Source organism: Pan troglodytes, chromosome 2 (genome assembly GCF_028858775.2).
Source record: "Pan troglodytes isolate AG18354 chromosome 2, NHGRI_mPanTro3-v2.0_pri, whole genome shotgun sequence".
NCBI classification, from domain to species: domain Eukaryota; kingdom Metazoa; phylum Chordata; class Mammalia; order Primates; family Hominidae; genus Pan; species Pan troglodytes.
Window position 1 is genome coordinate 144,577,857 of NC_086015.1, and position 19,902 is coordinate 144,597,758.

Consider the following 19,902-nt stretch of genomic DNA (forward strand, 5'->3'; position numbering starts at 1 on the left):
GGGGATGGTGACAAAAGTGCCTTCCACCTTTCCGTATCTCTTTCAATACCACTGCAACTCCTTGAGTAAGGTGGGCACCACACAGAAGAAGGGGGATGGCAGAGGGGCAGTGAGAGGTCCCCAGGGAAACACCCTCTTCTTCTTCCCTGCTTCTCTGACAGAGCACGACCATGCCTCTGCCATGCAGGAGGGTGATGTCCTCTGGGGAGGCCTTGTTGAATCTGTCTGGGGCTGTTCCGGAAGTAGGAAGGGCGGCTGGGGGTGGGGAGACGGCAGGAATGTTCTCCTGGCCTGCTGGTCTGTGCCGGCGAGTGTGCTGAGAGGAGGGCCTCTGGACATCAAAGGTTCCTTTTGTCCCCTTCCGAGTGGCAGGGCAGCCCGGCCCGGGCTGCTGGCGATGACTCAGGCCTGGCCCTGACGTCACCCACGCCCGGCCACTGGCCTCCCTCTGAAGCCAGGAAACTAGTTGGGGAGTGGCACTCGCAGCTGCAGCAAATCTCAAAATAAAGAGGCGACGGCCTTTCTCTTCCTCTCCATCTCCCTATAGCACACCTTTTATTTCTTTTCTTCTTTTTAAGCCTCACGAAAGATTTTACTTGTAGATCAACTTTCAAAATGTAGGAAGTCAGAATGGGTGACATCATCAGAAAAATATGTGGAGCTGATCACAAGAAGTGAAGAACCCAGAGCACGAAAGCGGTTGTGACTCCTGGGCCCAGGGAGTTGACAGCGTCTGGGCTTCAGAGGAGCCAGCGCCTCCGAGTAAGTGAAGGCCCACTTTTGGCCCCCCCTCACTCAGCACCCTTCACCGTAGGGCGCCATCTTGTTCCCTGACGCCTACAGCTTGCCAAGCCCCAGCCCAGAGTTGGGAGTAGGGACTGCATTTGGGAGACCCTCTAAATACGGCCCCAAAGGGATCTGATATCTCTCTCCACAGGATCAGAAAAGAATGCAAAAAAAAAAAAAAAAAAAAACAATACTAAGACGGAAACCCTGGGGAGAACAGCCCAACTGATGCCTTTCCCTGTCAACCCTCTTGTTTTGCCTCCTCTTCCTCCCCTCACCTGAGTATTCCGTTTCAGACTGTCAGAATGTTTGTTCAGAGTTCTGGATTGTTTGCTTCCTAGATCTTATACTGAGCGATCAGACATAAAAATAAACCCTGTTCTAGGCAAATACGTGTCCTGTGCCATCAAATGGTATTTTCACACTTAACCTGGTAAAATATGACAGCCCTGGTAAAAAGATGTACATAATTGTGCTGCCTTTACTGAGCACGTTTCTGATTGTTCTGTGTATGAACCTCCATTATCTTATCGCCCTGTTTACAGAGGACTTATTTTCATTCCTACTTGTGCCATCGTATCTGGGATGATATTAAGCACAAAGACACAATGTGTCTGTTTTAACTTTGTCTAAAAACTCATAGTTCTTTACAAAGCCTATAATTTCACGACCTCTGGAAGTTCCTACCCAAGAAAGTTAAGTTCCCAAGAGAAAAGTTTTGACATATACATGAGAACAGCACGTAGGCATAGAAATCATACCCTGATTTTCCCGGCTTCTAAGTCATCCCCTGAGTCAGCATCTAGTCTTCGTATAGCTAATGTACCAGGGGAGATCTGTTCTTCAGAAATTCTATGTTAAAATGACTGAGAGCGGGGAGGCGTAAGTCTCATTTTAAAGGCAGTAAGGAAGCTTGTCATTTACTGGAAAACAGTGGCATATTCCTTTGTAAATGGACAACTCCCTTTGGAAATTAACTATCACACACTAAAATATCTGTTTTATAGGCCTTATGTTTTACTTTTTGTTTTACTTTAATATATTAGGTTGTCTTGAAGTGAGGCTCTGCTGTAGTCCTGTTCTTCTGGCTCTAAGATCTGAATGTTGTGACCACTAATTTGGTAAGTGTCATTTGTCCCCAACAGCTACTTAAATTTAAGTCTCCCAATTCTCCTTTTTTAGTTTGTGGTAAGATTCAAAGAAAAGGGGAAAGGGCACAGAGATTTCTGTACACAATGATTACAGCTATATCAAAAAGGATATTAGGATAGGCTAATTGTTATAATAGAACCCCAAATCTATAATGGCTCAAACACAATAGTTTATTTCTTGCTCATGTAACAGTACAGGTCAGTGGGGCAACTGTCTTTCATGCATTCATTCAGAGACACAGGTAGAGAGGGGCTTTGCCTTCTGCAGCATGTGGTTTTCAAAGTCGCCTAGGGGTGTCTCCACTCCTCAGTGAAGTAAGAAAAGAGCATGAAAAAGTGCACATGGGAGTTTTTTATGAGCTCTGCCTAGAAGTGGTGCGTGTTACTTCTACTCACATTCCATTGGCTAAAACTCCATCACATGACCACAGCTAACCACAGAGGAGTCTGGGAAATGTAGTCCTTGGTGGAGCAGCCACTTAGCAGTGACAGCTCTGGAGGGGTTTCTGAAGAAGAGGTAGTTCTTTCTGGCACAGCACATAAAAGAAACTTGGAGACACTCAAGGATAAAGTTGCATAGAAACAGTGGGAGAAGTAAAAAATTATCCACATTTAGGTTTTCCTGACTGACACTCTTAGGTAACATCTGGCCATGAGGGCAAGATGCAATGGATGAGATTTCTCAACACCTCTGTCCATTATGACCCTAAGCCTTTATGTGAGCACCATCATGTTGCCCATGGCCAGTGAACCATGAAGGACATTTTCCTTATTTCCTTTTACTTATTTTTCCTCTCAGGATCCTCTTGATCTAGGACTATACTGGCTTTCTCTTCTTCCTGGATCTAGTCATATTAGTTGGAATTGTGACAGAATTCTGCTCCCCCAACTATGAGCCCCAGTGGTCTATAGGAAAGCTCTTGACTTCCTTAGCTCATAGTTTTCTCTGCTACTGGAGGCTTTGGAAATGTATCCTACTGGATCTGCTCCAGGTCTTGGGACACTTTATCAGGGTGAAAATTCCCGAAGGTTAGACTTTTAAACCAAGTTATTAAACTGTTTTTTCTTTTCTTTTCTTTCTTTTTTTTTTTTTTTTTTTTTTTTTTTTTGAGACAGAGTCTCACTCTATTGCCAGGCTGGAGTGCATCGGCATGATCTCAGTTCACTGCAACCTCTGCCTCCCAGGTTCAAGTGGTTCTACTGCCTCAGCCTCCTGAGTAGCTGGGACTACAGGCACGCACCACCACACCCAGCTAATTTTTGTATTTTTAGTAGAGATGGGGTTTCACCATGTTGGCCAGGATGGTCTCCATCTCTTGACCTCGTGATCTGCCGGCCTTGCCCTGCCAAAGTGCCGAGATTACAGACATGAGCCATAGCGCCCGGCCAAGAAACTTTTTTTTTCTTTGAGACAGGGTTTCACTCTGTCACCCAGGCTGGAGTGCAGTGGCACGATCATGGCTCACTGCAGCCTCAACTTCTCAGGCTCAAGTGATCCTCCCAAGTAGCTGAGACTACAGGCATGTGTCACCATGCCTGGCTAATTTTTGTATTTTTCATAGAAACAAGGTTTCACCATGTTGCCCAGGCTGGTCTTGAACTCCTGGGCTCAAGCAATCCACCACCCACCTTGGCCTCCCAAAGTGCTAGGATAACAGGCGTGAGCCACCGGGCCCAGCCGAGAAACATTTAAAAGTAGACTAAAAAGTCTCAGGCTGGGGCTATTAATGCTACCCCAAAAGATGTGATATATATGTCTAGCTTTTTATTTTCAGGAAAAGTTTCAAAACATTTACTGAAATAACAAGTGGTAAAGTTGTAAGCTCTGTTTGGAGAACTTTTAATAAGTTTAACATTTTATGTAACCTTCTAACCATTGTTGATGTTGGTGAAGTATTCCCCTCATTGGTAAATATAAACCATATGATGGGTGCCTTGTGATGCCCCAGATTTAAAGGTGTGAAATAAAAATGAACTCAAGTCTTTGCCTGAGGTGCCTGGTACCTAGTTCTCTAGTTTTGTCAATATCTGACTAAACACTCTGGTTTCTGATTGACTTTTGCCCCTGGACTTGACCTTTCTGACACCCACATCCACACCCTGAAGAGCATGTATTGTCTGTTGTGTGGGGATACCTGTTACTGGCCAATTTGCCACAGCTTCTCAGATATCTGACAGAGGCTGATGCCTGGCCTACTCTCCTGTTACGGCTGCCTAGCCTCTGCCCAGTCCCCTTACATTAGGATGGAGCTGAGGAGGAATGGAATAGAATAACAAGATGAGTTGCTGCAAAAATACTTCAGCCTCTGAAAGTCTGTCTTTCCAAGTTGTTAGGAACTGAAAGTGTCTATTGATCAGGGAGCTGGCTGGGCTAGTGGTATAAGCTAATGATAAGACCAGGTTGGGCTGGGCATGGTGGCTCAAGCCTATAATCCCAGCACTTTGGGAGGCCGAGGCAGGTGGATCACTTGAGGTCAGGAGTTCAAGACCAGCCTGACCAACATGGTGAAACCCCATCTCTACTAAAAAAAAATACAAAATTAGCCGAGCATGGTGGCGCACACCTATAATCCCAGCTACTTGGGAGGCTGAGGCAGGGGAATTGCTTGAACCTGGGAGGCAGAGGTTGCAGTGAACCGAGATCACACCACAGGACTCCGGCCTGGGCAACAAGAGAGAAACTCCATCTCCAAAAAAAAAAAAAAAAGACCAGGTGAATGGGGAATACAGTGCCTGCTAGAAGGGTGCAGTTGAAGGAGTAAGTTAAGAATATGTGCCAGATTTCAAAAGCTGGAGCCAAATGGGGATGATGTGTTGCTGGAAGTCCTAGCCTAACAGAGTCTTTCAGGAAGGGCAGAGCCAAAGGTCTCAGTCAACATCAGGGTCCATTCATGTGGGAGAATGGCTAATCACAGCTTGCTAATTTCAACTACCATCTGTTATGACTCCTCAAAGCACTAAGTATGCAGGAGTTGACATATGAATGGTGTTAGGGTTGGGGGAGGGGGCCAGCCTCCTGATTTCTAATTTCTAGCTGCATATTACTACAGGAAGGGGAGTGAGACCACCACATCAGGTACCAGAATTTCACTACTGTCAACACTTTGTGTTTGAAAGAAAGCCATAGATCCCTGTGACCACTGGATGCTGAGTGACCTCACAGACAACATCAGCAAAGCAGGATTGTGTACAAACACACATTTTGTAAATATTTTGATATTTGACATTTCAAAAACAGCATCAAAGTAGACAGCCTGGGAAAAGTTAGACTTTGTTGAGCTTTCTCAACCTTGATTTTGTATTTTGTTATTTTTTTCTATTTTAATTTCACATGGGAGTAATAATTCAAATTTGAGGCACTATAGTCTTTTCAGAGCTTAGGTCATCTAAAGATCTGAGCCTGGCCTTGTTGAGCCATGATGAGCAGATGTGGACTGAGCACACAGTCTCACACAGGCAGCTCTTACACTAGTTGAGTATTTTAATCCCTGAGGTTTTAGAATTGTCATAGCACAGATGTGCAAGCTCCTTTCTCCCCATGGGTCAGCATCATGAATATTCTGTCACTCTCCTTAGAGAGTTTTGCAGAAATACCACATCATATTCACCAAAACTAAGAATTCATAGTACTAGGGCTTTATAATTTCTAACACTGAAATCCCCTAATTTCTTGTCAAGAACCAAGTTGGAAAATACCACACTTCAGGGTTTTGTTTTTAACTCAAGAAGCTTCTGGTTTTCATCAGAACTTTAAAGCTCCCTCCTACCTCCAAAATAGTATTGTTAGAAAATGTAATGCTGAGACTCTGTCAGAATAAGTAGGTGATATATGCAAAATGATTTGGGCAACTTAGAAAAGTGCATGTCAAGGTAAACTGCTGATAAAGGCTGGGAGTGGTGGCTCACACCGGCAATCCCAGCACTTTGGGAGGCTGAGGTGCGCAGATTGCTTGAGGCCAGGAGTTCAAGACCAGCCCAGCCAAAATCGTGAAGCCCTGTCTCTACTAAAAATACAAAAATTAGCTGGGCTTGGTGGCACATGCCTGTAATCCCAGCTTCTTGGGAGGCTGAGGTATGAGAATTGGTTGAACCCAGGAGGCGGAGGTTGTGGTGAGCCACGACTGGGCCACTGTACTCCAGCCTAGGCAACAGAGGAAAAAAAAAAAAAGTGTTGATAAAAAATAATCATCATAATTATGGTCAGTATTGGTGCTTTGACTTTTGATATTGTTATTATCATTATTTTAAAGATTTTTTTGTCTTTCTAAATTGACTTTCATCTGGGAGCCTTAGCATCACTTCTAACTAGCCAAAGCATGTTTGATTGTAGGCCAGACTCCCCATGGAGAGGCTTCTGATCTTATTCACAGGGACATTTAACCTGGGGTTCACTGAAACCTTTGAGGAATGATGGATGAGTCATCTCTCTGCCAAAAGAAGATGATTCCTGGCGTTCTATGGGGCTCCCAGTGCATTGGGACAAGGAGGCTTGGAAACTCCTCCACGGAGGCATTGACCTTGGGTAGTGCCTTCCAAGCCAGAGTGGAGAGAGTGGACCCCTCATCTTTGTCCAAAAGAGCATTAGTATAACCCCTCACCCCAACCCCACCCCATTCTCTCCTTTTTAAAAGGTGAGAAGAATATATACAAGAAAAAATTGGAAAAAATACATCAAAATGTTAAAAATTGTTGAAATGGTATTTTATGTGGTGTTTTGCCCCCGTTTAACATTATGTTGTAAACATTTTACCAAATCACTAGATGGTCTTTGAAAACATGATTTTTAATAGCTCTGTTTCCATTGCACTGATACATTTTAATGTATCAGTTTTTTGTTGTTGGACATTTTGATTCACTTTAGTGTTCTACTATTTCTAAAGTTTCTAATGCATATTGGTGAATTGGCCCCTAGAAAGGTACGAATGTCTATTTCAAAACCTTGAAATAGTTTCTCACATTAAAATGCATGCTGCTAGGCCCCAGTGGTATTGGAAGCTCTGAGGAGGAGCCTGGGGATATGCATTTTAACCTGCCCTCCCAATTCTTCTGCATTAATGCCTGAGAACTATTGACATGCTGCATTCAGTTCAACAAATATTCAGTTGGCAAACATTTATTAGACAAAAAAAATTAGGGAACTTTGAGCTAGTATGTCTATGCCAGAATTTAACTTAAAGTCTTTTTTTGGCTTCTGATTTTTAGATTTTCCTTTAACTGTAATATGATGTAGTAAAAAGATTATTAGCTAGGGAATCAAGAAACCGTATTGTACACATGAAATCACTGAGGCCCATAATGGTTCATTTACTTCCTGGTGGTCACTCAGAGATTTAGTGGCAAAGGTTGAACTAGACAAAGGGCCCAGAGTCACCCAACCTTTAGGTAAGAAACAAAAGGCACCAATGAGAAGATTGACTCCTGAGGCAACGCCCTGCCTCAGCCAAGGAGCTCTTACCTGCCCTCAGATAGGCATGCCCATACTTCAAGACACTCTTGGGCAGCCTAGACCTAGCAAGGGGCCCACGTGCCCATCTTGATCACCTAATGGGGCCAGACCGTGGTGTGCCCTGATCCCTGAAGTGGTAGCACTGAAGAAGCTGGACCCAGGAGGACAGAGGGCAGCCGTGCAGGCAGCATCCATGTGATCAGCATCACAAGAGCAGAGTAAGAGGTGGGATCTGGGGTCAGAAACCAAGACAGCAGAGCAGGGTCAGGGCAAGTGCCAGACTAAAATGTGTGGGCAAATTTGAGGTCAAGGCAGGGATGAGTTGAAAGGAAGACAAGCAAGAGCTAGAGGGGAACTGCTGAGGATTTGGCCTCAAGGATGGAGTCCCACTGTGTGACCTCACAGTCAGGGGAGGTACCTGCCCCAAGCCGTGCCTGCCTTTTTAAATCTGAAAGGTGCTGTGTGCTGGGCTGCCTTCTGACAGCAGGAGAGTAGGAGCACAGCCTGAGAGGAGGCAGGCCAGAGCAGGAGGAACCTGAAAATGGAAATTTAGGAAACAATGGAAAAAACAATTACAGCAACAAAAAACCATTTTCTTTAAACTCTCATCATCCTCTAAGAGGAAGTCTGACTATTCATCCTGCCTGCATAACCCTGCTGAAACCCATCAACCCACACCCACTGATCACCTGACAGTGTCTGACTGCCCGGCTTCCTCTCATCCCACCACCTCAATTTCCAGAGCCCACCAAGGCGTCGCTTGACTTTCAAGTTCTGCCTGGACAGACTGCTCAGCTCCCTACCCGCCCCAGTTCATGTTCAGGTTCTTGAAATCAACTTTAGTTTCCTCCATGCCTACATCTATGCTGATCCCCTGCAAAGGCACCTGGTGACACACAAGAGCCAGAACCCAAAGGAGCTCCTCCACAGGATCCTCCCAGGGCTTAGCCACCAGGGAATTTTGCTGATGATCCCCAAGCTTCACTGCCCCATGCAAGTCTCCATTATCTCAAGGGTATTCCTGTTCAGGATCACTACTCTCCTGATTCTTGGCCTCCTAGTCCAAACTCATGGCTCCAGGGTCATGATGAGTAAGAGTTCTGGAAAAGTCTACAACCTCCCTTGAACCAGAGGTACCTTGAATCAGATGGAGGGTGACTTTCCAAGAATGGCTGGGCCAGTTCAAGTCTTCACTATAATGTTTGCCTTATGTAAAACCCATCACCTTGTTGTCCTGCACAACTTTCTTGAGTGAAGCACCTCTGATACTCAGATGACATTCTAATTGCTCACGAGACCTGGACCCCTGGGCCAGGAAAGCCCATGTGGTGGTGACAGCAGTGCTTCCAAATCTCACCCACAGGAGACAAAAATAGGAGTTCCATGGCATCCAGACAAGGTGTCCACATGCTGCTGGAGAGTCTTGGGTGGTCACAGAGTACAAAGTTCAAGGGCAAAGATTGTTCAGTGGGTCCCAAGATTTGACAAGTGCCACTGGTGGTCCCACCCTTGCCTCTCTACATTGATTCCATGTCCCACTTCCTCTCACACTATGCTGATAACGATCTAACCTGAGAAATTAAAAGTATTCACACAACCTCTGGCCAAAGCTACAGGAAGACCCTGGCCCAGGCAAACTCTGTTCCTGCCCCACAGCTGTCATTTCACCTGCCCTACCCCATGGGAGCATGTACCACTGGTATCAAGTCTTCCTGCTGGGCCAAGAGGCACTGCCTCAAAGAGGCTCAGCATCCCCAGATAGCAATGTCCCACCACTGCAGTCAGGAGCAACTGGGCAAACCCAAAGACTCAGCGCCCCCATCCAGAAAGACCATCCCATTTTCCATTGCCTAAGTGCCAGACAGCCCAAACTGCTGTGTAGACAGCTACCAGGAAAACTGGAGCAATGAGAGACATCTGAGGTCACCCCAGCTAAGCTCGGAAGGTCACAGAGCTTAACTGCCTTTTTGACTGTGGCCCATCAAAAGGAGCCCGACACATCTATTAGATGGCTTAAATAAAAAATACTGAGGTTACCAAATGCTGGCAAACATGTGGGGACACTGGATCTCTCCTACATTGCCTGTAGGAATGTAAAATGGTACAGCCACTCTAGGAAACAGTTTGGCAGTTTCTTATAAAAGTTAAACATATACTTACCACATGATCCAGCAATCCTACTCATGGGTATTTACACAAGAGAAATGAAAACTTATGTTCACGCAATAAACTTTACATGAACATTTATAGCAGCTTTATTTGTAATACCTAAAAACTGGAAAATAGCCAAATGTTTTTCAGCAAGTTAGTGGGTAACACACTGGTACATCCACACCTTGAAATACTATTCAGCAATAAAAAGGCATGTGCTCTTTACATACAATTCAAATGGATCACAAGGGCATTATGCTGAAAGCCAATCTCAAAGAGTTATATGCTACATGATTCCATTTAGAGAATGTTCTTGGACTGACAAAATTGCAGTGATAGGCCAGGCACGGTGGCTCATGCTTGTAATCCCAGCACTTTGGGAGGCTGAGGCAGGAGTGCCCAGGAGTTCGAGACCAGCCAGGGCAACACAGGGAGACCCGCATCTCTACAAAAATTTACAAAACTAGCTGGATATGCGGGCGTGCACCTGTGGTCTCAGCTACTTGAGGCTGAGATGGGAAGACTGCTTGAGCCCAGGAGTTTGAGGCTGCAGTAAGCCATGATTGTGTCATTGCACCCCAGCCTGGGTGACAGAGCGAGACCCTGTCTCAACAAGCAAAAAAAAAAAAAAATTACAGTGATAGAGAACAGATCAGTGGTTGTCAGGATGGGTGTGATTATCAGAGGAGGAGCCCAGGGAACTGTGGTGGTGACTATTCTCTATTCTGATGGTGATGGTCATCACTCCAGCCTGCACATGTGATACGTTGCATAGAACTGTAGACATACAGGTACACACACACACACACACACACACAGAGTGCATGTAAAAACTGGTAAAATCACATAAGACTGTATCTGTGTTTATTTGAACTATACCAGCATCTGTTTCTTGGTTTAGCCCAAGTACTACAGCGATGTAAGACATCACTGGGGGAAGGTGGAGAAAGTAGACACTGTATAACTTCTTGTACGTCTTATGCTATTTCACAAAAAAGGTATTAAAACTTTTTTAAAGTTGTTAAAACTATGTTTAAAACAGAGTTCTCCCACCTTGAGGAGGGGGATTTATCCCCTGGCTTCTCCTTTATGAGCAACTCCTGCTATTTATTTTGCCGCCTTCTAACTTGTGGTTTGAAGTCTACAATGTCCTGCTGGCTTTGGCCGCACCCTCTACTTCTCAGAGACTGACAGCCCATCTCGGATGGAATCAAAGCTCAAGTATGCCAGCACTGAATGTGAATATGCCCCGTTTACCCCTCCCTGAGACCATAACTTCAAAGCTAGGTAGATTCAGATCTAAGAAATGGTCTCATGGTGAAAATCGAGGACAAATCATCCTTCTCGCCCCTGTGCAGTAATTTCTTTTCTGGAATGGCTCTTTGCTCTGCTTTTCATACAGATTACACTCTTCACCTTCACCAAATGGGCCCTCCTTTAATGGAAGGAGATTAACCCTTCTTTGCCCCCTTTCAATCTCATTCAGCTGAGGGCTTTCTTTTAACAGCGCTGCTGTCTCTGGGCCTTGTGCCACAGCTGAATGCTACAGAGTGAGATGGCTGCCTTCTCTTTGAAGCATTTACGTCCCTGTCAAATACCTTTTTGCCAGACTTGGCCCTGGAAAGACAGTTTTGAAATTAAATTTATTGTGAGCTGCCTGGGTTGGCAGTATGGAATTGCACAAGGCCATGGGCATTTAGGTCAAGAGGGACTCGCTGCACTCACCACCTTGGGAGCCCTATCTTAATGAAACTCGAGCTGTATTTACTCCCAGGTTCTGCAGAGGAGTCCCCAGCATCACCTAAGATGGAGGCTGAGCATATGGGCTGAAGTCTATGCGGCATCCTGTCCGGATGTGACAATACACTCACAATCCACTGCTACCCCAGGACTGGCCTCAGCCCCCAGCTTCCAACTGTGCCTTAGTTATTAGGGGGACTCATCTCAAGAGACCATGATGAGAGGGACAGCGGTGCTCATTTCTCGGGCCTGGCTGTGAGTTGGCAACCAGGATCGTGTGCTAGAAAGGTGACAATTTTAATCGCTGACTTTCCGTAGTCGTTGGTGAATCTCGTAGTTTTGCACCTTTTAGTTTCAAAACCATACTGAACAACGGAAAATGAAACCTGCAGCTTATTTTTAGCCGTTCATGCTAAATCATGAGATTTTTCTTTGCAAACCAAAGAGGATAAAGGCTACTTCAGCAGGCTAAACTTAGTCAATTGACTTAATATAGCAATCAAGTCTGGTTCTCTGACAAGTCTCAAGTGACATTGAGAAGTTTCAGGTGATATTTTGGCCAACATTGACTATTTTGCTTAAAATTATATTTAGTTGAGTTTTGTTTTTAGTTAAACAAATGTAGTATGATATTTTCATCTGAGAGGAATTGGAAAACATATTATAAACCCTCCATTCTGTCATTTAGTCATTAATTCAATTAACCTATAACTATTTTTAAGTATCTGACAGCTTAGAATTTTTTTTAATTGAGTCAGTGTGTTGAATTACAAAGAGCAGAATGCTAGAAATTAAGGAATATGGCTTCTATGCTCATTGATGAGGCCTTTATGTAAATATGACACTTACTCTCTTTGAACCTAATTTTCTTCTCCCTCAAAGAAATGGTTTAGATGGCATTTTCTAAAGCGTCTTCCTTGTCCTTTAATTCTGTGAAACACGCTCTGCCACTGAGGGCCTGAGGAAATGTTGAGGTATTCTTTGGGGGCTGTGGCAGTGTTGTCAGGCCACTCTTATTTCTGTCTCCTCTTTCCCTGTTCTAGGAGAGACAGGTTTACACAAAGCACTGTGGTCTGCTTGCCAGACAACTTGTGGCTCCCCTTGGTAAACAAGTGATTAAGTGCTTGAAAGATTTTCATAGAGATTTTCAGCCCCCAAGCCCATTCCTTAACTCCTGAAGCAAGTACTTTAACTTTAGGAAGTGGCTTCATGATACAAAGCTGAGGATCCCACTGGTAGTGGTAGAGAAAGGACTCCGGAGTTTGATGTTGGTGAGTCCAAAACATCCTCAGTGAGCCTCTCCATGGTGTTAGGAAATGCTCTAGTGCCCTGGAAGATACAAAGATCTTGCAGGAAGCAAGCCAGAGACATGGGCCTAGGTAGATAATTCAATACAACCAAAATGCATTGTGTTTTTTTCTTTAGTCGAAAGGAGTTAAAGACTCACTGAGGTTTGTTAAGCTTCTCTGACTGAGAAGAGGTGCATTGTCGTGGCCCTTTCTGAGCTGCAATGTCATGTATCTGAGAGAAGAGAAAGCAAGTAAATTTATTCCCAGGTTTAAGTCTTGAAATATTTGTTGCCCAGGGTGTGAAGAAAGATACAAAGAGAAGATTATGCTCTCACATGAGGTGGATTTTTATGGATCTGTAAGAATTCTTACTTTTTTACCTTCATTTATATCCCCACCTTCCCTTTTCAGCCTAGTTGCCAGTCTCTCCAAAAAGATGAAACTCTACTTCCTTGCTGAATGTGTTTTGCCAATTCAGAATCTAGAAGGCCCTGTTGTTTCACTTGCTCTCCATCTGGTGCGTGACAAGCAGTCATGGCAGAAAATGAGCATGTGATTGGGTAGTAGGAATGGGCACTCAAGGTCATTACTCATGCCATGTTTCAAATGCACTGATGCACTGAGAAATGAAAGCAGCAACTATTCAGTTGCTAAAGCCGAGGTAGTGATTTCCATAATGGTGGTGACACCTGTTGAGGATGCTCCCACCAGAGGATTTGAGTTGGGTTAGGATGGGTTGAGATGTTGTCTACCACAGTCTGCCTTGCAGCCTATGTCATTTGCCACTTTTCCTTTGTTAAAAAACACATGGTTTACAGTTCCCTTTTCCTTCCAGCTCTTTCCTGGAGGGTAACCCCAGTTTGGTCCACAAGGCTTGCTGCCCAATCCTTGCCAACAGGTATGTACTCCTTTCTCATGTCACAGATGCTAATGGATGGACGTGAGGATGCTCGTGTCTAAGAACTGGAGAAGGTTTCCTGGAGTTCAGAATCCTCAAGCATATCATTCACCCAACCCTTCATTCTACTACCTATGAGCATTGAGCAAGATAGTCTTCCTCTCCTATTCCCAGGTAGGGTGGAGCTGGTGGATTAGAAAGCCCCCTTTGAGAGCCATCTTGTTGGCATATACAATTACTGCAAATGAAGCAGGATAGTCAGCTGGCCACCTACACCAGAAGACAGGAGACTTGGAGTCCAGCTCTTGGCCTACTTGACCTAGAAAACAAGCTGGGCTTGATTTTTTAGAATCACAAACTTTTAGAACTGGAAGGGACCTGAGACAGAGGCAAAATGAACAGATGTTAACAAACAGAGTCATTAAAATGATTTTAGTGTTTAAATCATTTTAATGATAAAATAAAGCAGTAAATTTGGTTGAGGAAAATCTCTTACTTCAAAATTAGGCTTTTTAAAATTCCATTTAAAAATATGTTGGAAAAAAATCATAATAGCTACTTAGGTTATCTGTTCAGGAGAAAAATACTATTTGTGCGTTGAAAGTAGGTCAGTTTCAGCCGGGCACAGTGTTATGAGCCTATAATCCTAGCTACTCAGGAGGCTGAGGTGGGAGAATCGACTGAGAGTTCAAGTCCCACCTGGGCAACATAGCGAGACTCTGTCTCAAGAGAACCCAAAACCAAACAAACAAAAGAGAACAGGCTACTCTGATTGTTACACTGATTTTTCTTTAACTGATCATTTAGAGTAGAACACTCTAACAACCTGATAACAAATTTATTCACAAATGCTGAATACATTGGGTGTAAAAGGAAACTAGCTATAATTTTTAATATAGTGAAAGGCTGCATTAATAATAAACTCACTTATGAAGTGTGTGATCTTGGGCAAATCGTTGGATCTCTCTCAGCCTGTTTGGTCACCTGTGAGAGGGAAAAAACTAGACTCCACTAGGTTTTAATAAATACATTTCAAGTGGAAATGTATTTATTAAAATAAACATTCCATCTGAAATATATTTATGTCATTTATTTTCATTTATTTTGCCTCATAAAATATTTTTTGAATTATGGGAAATCTCCCACTAAAATATTTGCTCTGCTTTCTACACTTAACTTTCCAACATGGTCCATCTGATTCCTCCTCTTTCATTGTGTCTTTTCCACCTGCTGGGCCCAGCCTGTCTCCAGCTGGTGGCATCCTAGGTTCCCACAGTTCCCAGGGCCTGGAGGGTAGAGGCTGATTCATATGAACAGAGGTAGTCAGGGCTCCAGGGAGATAGAGTCCTCTACCAGGTGTCTGCACAATAAGAAGATTACTGACATCAGGGATGGAGTGTGGACGTAGGAGGAAGTTTTATCCTCTTAGGACTGGTGGAAAGACGTAGACTTTGCAATCAATCAAACTTAGGTTTGAATCCTAAGTCTGCTATTTACTGTGTGTAATCTCTATTAGTTCCTCACCTAAAATTGAAGGTACTCAGTTTGCAGGATTATTGGGTTAGAATGAAACAAACATTGGACGTGTAGCTAAAATATTGAGTATGTAGTAGGTTCTCCATAAGGGTAGCTAGTGTAGACTTTTTAGCTCTGATCAATGTGGAAGGCAGAAGTTCCTGCCCAGGTCTCTAGGCAAGATGTAGATGTTCAAAGTAGCATTGAACTTTCTCAAAAATCCAAAGGCATTTTTGGTCATTTGTAAATTAAATCACCATGTTGTTTCCAGGACTAAATACGCTATAGACAGATGTAATAACCAACCTCATTAAAAAATCTTAAACTTTTTAAATACTAAGAATTTAAACAAAAGTGTATTTGGTAAACACTTTTATTTTTCTTTTCATTTCAATTGGAATAGCCTAACCTGACAACAATGTACACACAAATGTTGACTACCTCTATTAGGTGTAAAAAGAACCCAGCTGTAATGTTTAATGTGGTGAATGGCATAAAGGAACATGCAAACTGATCCAAATGTTTATAAACCAAGTATTCCTCTGGGACTCAGTGCCCTGACTTTATGTTTTTTTAAAACATAGAGAGTCAAGCTTTGTTCATACTTGAATTATGTACATTGCATTAGCCGTGCAATTTAACTTTAACCCACAGGACTGCAAAGAAAATTAGCTCAGCCTGCAGAACAACGAGACCGCGAGCAAGTAAGCACGTTAATCAAAGTGAAAGGCTCGCCCCTCACGTCTAGCTCCGTCCTTCTCCAGCCTGTGCCTGCCAGATTATTTCGGGTTCCTCGTGTTTGACTCGTCAAAGTGGCAGAAACAGGCTAAAATGTTCACTGTGGAAAAGGGATTTGCCTTTTAAATTAATGTTTGTGCACATGCCCCGAGGAGGCTGATGAGAAGCACGCAATTTTTTTAAATCATAAGTGAATGCATACCCTTGCCACTAGTAATCATGACAAAGCTTAAGTAATTCAGGCATGAGCATGGTTTTCTGAAAGTATAAAACAGGATTTACTAGTTGAGAATGTCTGCCTAAACAAGCTCATTGCTTTGAATATTTTCAGCTATAGTTCACATTTGTTTAACCTGAGCAGGTCTGGTAAACGTACCACGTTTACTGATTGAGTGTCTTGGAACATCACAAAATAAGCCAATACATGGCTTTTAGGCTAGTTTTGACAGAGGGTGGACAGAGAACCCCACAGGGGGTTTGGAAACTGCCCTGGCATCTGGCTTACAAGTACCAGTAGGGGACCTGACCACATTCACCACCCTTCCCTGTAAAGGAAATAGAACACTATTTACTCATCTCCTGGGAGCCTAATATGGATTACTGTTGTTGTCACTGTCATTTATTATTCCCGACAGAGGAGGCAGATGACTTAGTTCTATGTGGTCAGAGTTGATTCCATAACATGTATATTTAGCCTACATGATAATAATTTGCGAGTATTTTTAAATGAATGTCTAGCTTTCAAACGTCATTGATGGGGAATATCTCAACAGACATGAAGAGCATTCAATGCCTAGGTGTTTGCGTCAACCTCCTCCCACCCCACTCTAAGGACTCTGCTTCACAGATGACCGTATATTGAATTGGTGCCTTATAACTCAGCGTGATCATCTCTCTAATTCTCGACCCCCATGGTAAAGGAGGAATTGGCCTAAGGACACTCCATCCTAATTTTCTGACGCTGTCAATGCTAACCAGAGCTCATAGAGCAATGATGTGGGGGTGGGGAAGATGGTTCCACCATTGGTGTGAGACCAGGAGCTACTGTTTTCGTTAGAGCCACATTTATTTCTGGAGTAGTTGTGGGAGAGAGATGTACTCCAAAGAGAAGAGGACTCTCGCTATGGTTCAGGTATGACCCACCATCTGGACAACTCAACTCAGAGACTTTAAAGTGTATAGGATATAGGAGGGCAGGGTACATTCCACACACTAAGCTAAAAATCACTTATGCTCTGGGGCAGGAGATAGAATGAGAGCTAGAAACAAAAGATCCAGTTGTGAAACCTAGTACCTCAGCTAAGGTGTTTGAACATATTTTCTCTTTTAAAAAAATTCTGGGGAGCTTCAATGTGTTGCTAACCTGATTATTTTCAGCCAGTCCTTACAGAAGATTGAGGTGCTGGAAAACTAGCAACCCCAGAAAATATTAATTCATTTTTGCAAGTGTTAAAATTAACAACAGCATATTCAGTGATGCAATAGGCAATTAAAGACTTTTGGAGAGATAAGAAGAAGAAAACTATAAATATTATATATTCAAAATCAGTCTCAGCATTTTATAAAAATGTTGGCTTATGTCCAGGATCTAAGGGTGGGGGTGGGTATGGTTTCTTTGTAGCTAAAGAAATAGAGTGGAAAAGAATCTGTTCTATTTCCTTAAAAATGAAAGACTTCTTGTTTTATACAGCATGGCAAATAAAATGCTTTTTGTTTTTTTACCTGCCGGCAGGATCTGGAGGAAATTTTGCTAGCAAGCTATGCTGTTTTCCTCTTTGGGGACCTGGTGACACTGGTTTTGCAGCAAAACCGTATTTGCTTATTAGGCATTTCTTAAAAATCCTGAATAAGCAGCTCTTTCAACAGTTTTTGTTCCACATGTTAAACATTTCATTGCAATTCGAGCTTTGAGTGTGTGTGTGTGTGTGTGTGTGTGTGTGTGCGTGTGTTGATAGGAAGGAATGAAAGGGGGTGCATAAGAATTCTTGAATGTTTTTTATTTAAAAAATTAATTCCTCACCATTACATATTGGACTATCTGCAGAAGGTGATTCCAATTTATTACATACCACCAAACTAGATCCCATCAATCTTGAGCAGTGGGGGTAGGGAGGTGGTATTGAAGATGACATGAAATTTGGTGTTTGAGTAGATGAGATTTAATTTTCGGAAAACATTTCACTCATAAAACGGATATCAACCCAGTGTCAGCACTGACCTCCTGATGTCAATGTCATCATGCAAGCATAGCTAAAATAAGCCTCAAAGTAAAACAAAGAAACATTGCATCTCAGCACAATACGATTTCTTCTCTTACAGTATGTACTATCTATAGCCTTTTGGTATTCCTATTAATGGCTTGTTACTTTAAAATTTAGCTTTTGGAGGGGGAGGGAGAAGATAAATCATTTTGCATTTTCTGTGTTCTGAACGCCTACAGTATGCTGCTGTAAGTCTTAGTATTATTTAGGTCAGTATCCTAAGGATAGCTTTAATCGTTCATGATGGTCAGCTATACAGCCAGAGGAATTCAGCATCAATTTATTTTTCTGTCCTGATTTTATTCTGCTTCCAAGTTTTAAAAAATCCATTCACATTTTAATAAAATTCTGAGGCGGTATCTGCCGCTCTGTACTGCAGATACATTTAGCAGGATACATTTACACTGCTTGTGGTTAAAGGTTATAGCACGGATACAGACAGCTGATCATGCATTTTTCTACAAGCCTGCCGGCACCATTTAGGATTTTGAAAAATAATCTAGAAATGCTATACCCTTTATCAAAATTATTCTTTACTTTGCAAGAGCTTAACAGTTTTGGTTTTTTCTTAGCAATTCTATAAAATTAACATCTATAAAATGCATCCCGGACCAGATACATACTGTATTGAAAGCTTTCTTCAAGAAGAGAATATGAGAGTGTTCTTTCCAGCTTATTTTCTTCCTTAGCAAAAGGATTGTTTGATTCTCAGAAGCAGAAGGACACATTCATTGTGGAGCAGCTCTGCTTAAGTGTATGAAATGCCTTCTGTCTGGTTGCAGAATTTGGAGTTTACTAAACAGTGTTTAGTGATTGGGCTCATCTTGCATCACCAGTTGATGACATTTTTCTTTGTTCCCTCCTACCCAGTTGAACCAAGACTCTGAGGCTGATATGCAATGTCACTTACAACATTAATCAGATACTGCATTTAAGGTGAGCTGTCCCTTGCCTTCTCCTTCCCCAGTGCTCGTGTGCTGCATGCAGTGCGTATCTTGCTTCTGCGAGCCTAAGATGGCAGGCAGGATTAGCCGTGCTTGTGCTGTGTGTGCATGCTGTGTCTAGAATTCATTACACGTTGCCTAGTATTTCAGATGTGAGTATGTAAATGCTCTGTATGGCATATCATCTGGTAGCGAAGACTTGTTTTTGCCTCATTACAGCCTTAGATATTTCAACATCACCTTTCATTTCCAATTCATTTGCTTCTGGATGTTTGCTTTTCATCACATTCAAAATATGATTTTACCTTTTTTTTTTTAACAAAACCAAAACCCCCCACAAACCCTAAAAACAAAAACAACAACAACAAAACTCTGCTACCAGATGGTGTCTCTCCTTTCTTCGTGCATTTGCTGTCTTTTAAATAATGTATGTTGTATTGTTAATTAATGTGAATATCAAATTAAACACTTGAAACTTACATGTTTATTATGCAGGTAGGAGGCAAGGTGGATTCTATTTTTAACTCTTATGCACTCCATCATGTGCAAGCAACTTGGGTTCTCAAATTTGTATATTCAATGCTGGTATCAGTGGTTTGATTTTCAGCAAATGTGACAGTGGCCTTTGCAGTGGTCAGCTCCGAGCTTTGAACTCTCAGAGGAGGAAGGGGAAAAAAATTCAACACACCACCTCCTTGGTTGCAGTCTCAGAAAAACCTTGGATGAGAAACTTCTTTTTTCAATCCTGTTTTCCTGTTGATAAATTCAGTTCTGTGATCACAGTTCATTCAAGCTGTTCTGCGTATGATTTTTGTGTGTATGTGACAATTGCATCTAAAACTTGTGAGCAAGAAGACAGAGAAATCAGTTGGTCTCCATCGCTTTACATAAAAATGGCTGAGTGTCTTGTCATGCTAGCACTGCATTAAGTGATGCATACAGGTAGGTTGAAATTTGCATGTTTTTATAGTTTTTTTTGAGCC

The 19,902-nt window shown here is 42.7% G+C and overlaps 1 protein-coding gene across 25 annotated transcripts in view; it reads left to right on the plus strand.

The window, feature by feature from the left end:
* ZBTB38 (zinc finger and BTB domain containing 38) overlaps nt 1–19,902 on the plus strand; it is a 124,965-nt gene that overhangs the window by 43,735 nt on the left and 61,328 nt on the right. For 5 of the 25 annotated variants that reach the window (XM_054682296.2, XM_054682298.2, XM_016942071.4 and 2 more), the window contains exons 1-2: nt 16,713–16,846; nt 18,846–18,911. The gene's annotated coding sequence lies outside the window, so the exon portion shown is untranslated. Of the gene's footprint in view, nt 1–233; nt 763–1,832; nt 1,908–13,398; nt 13,462–16,597; nt 16,847–18,398; nt 18,730–18,842; nt 18,912–19,414; nt 19,862–19,902 lie in introns of those variants that run through there. The other 20 variants (XM_054682297.2, XM_054682299.2, XM_054682293.2 and 17 more) reach the window with 10 other exon arrangements.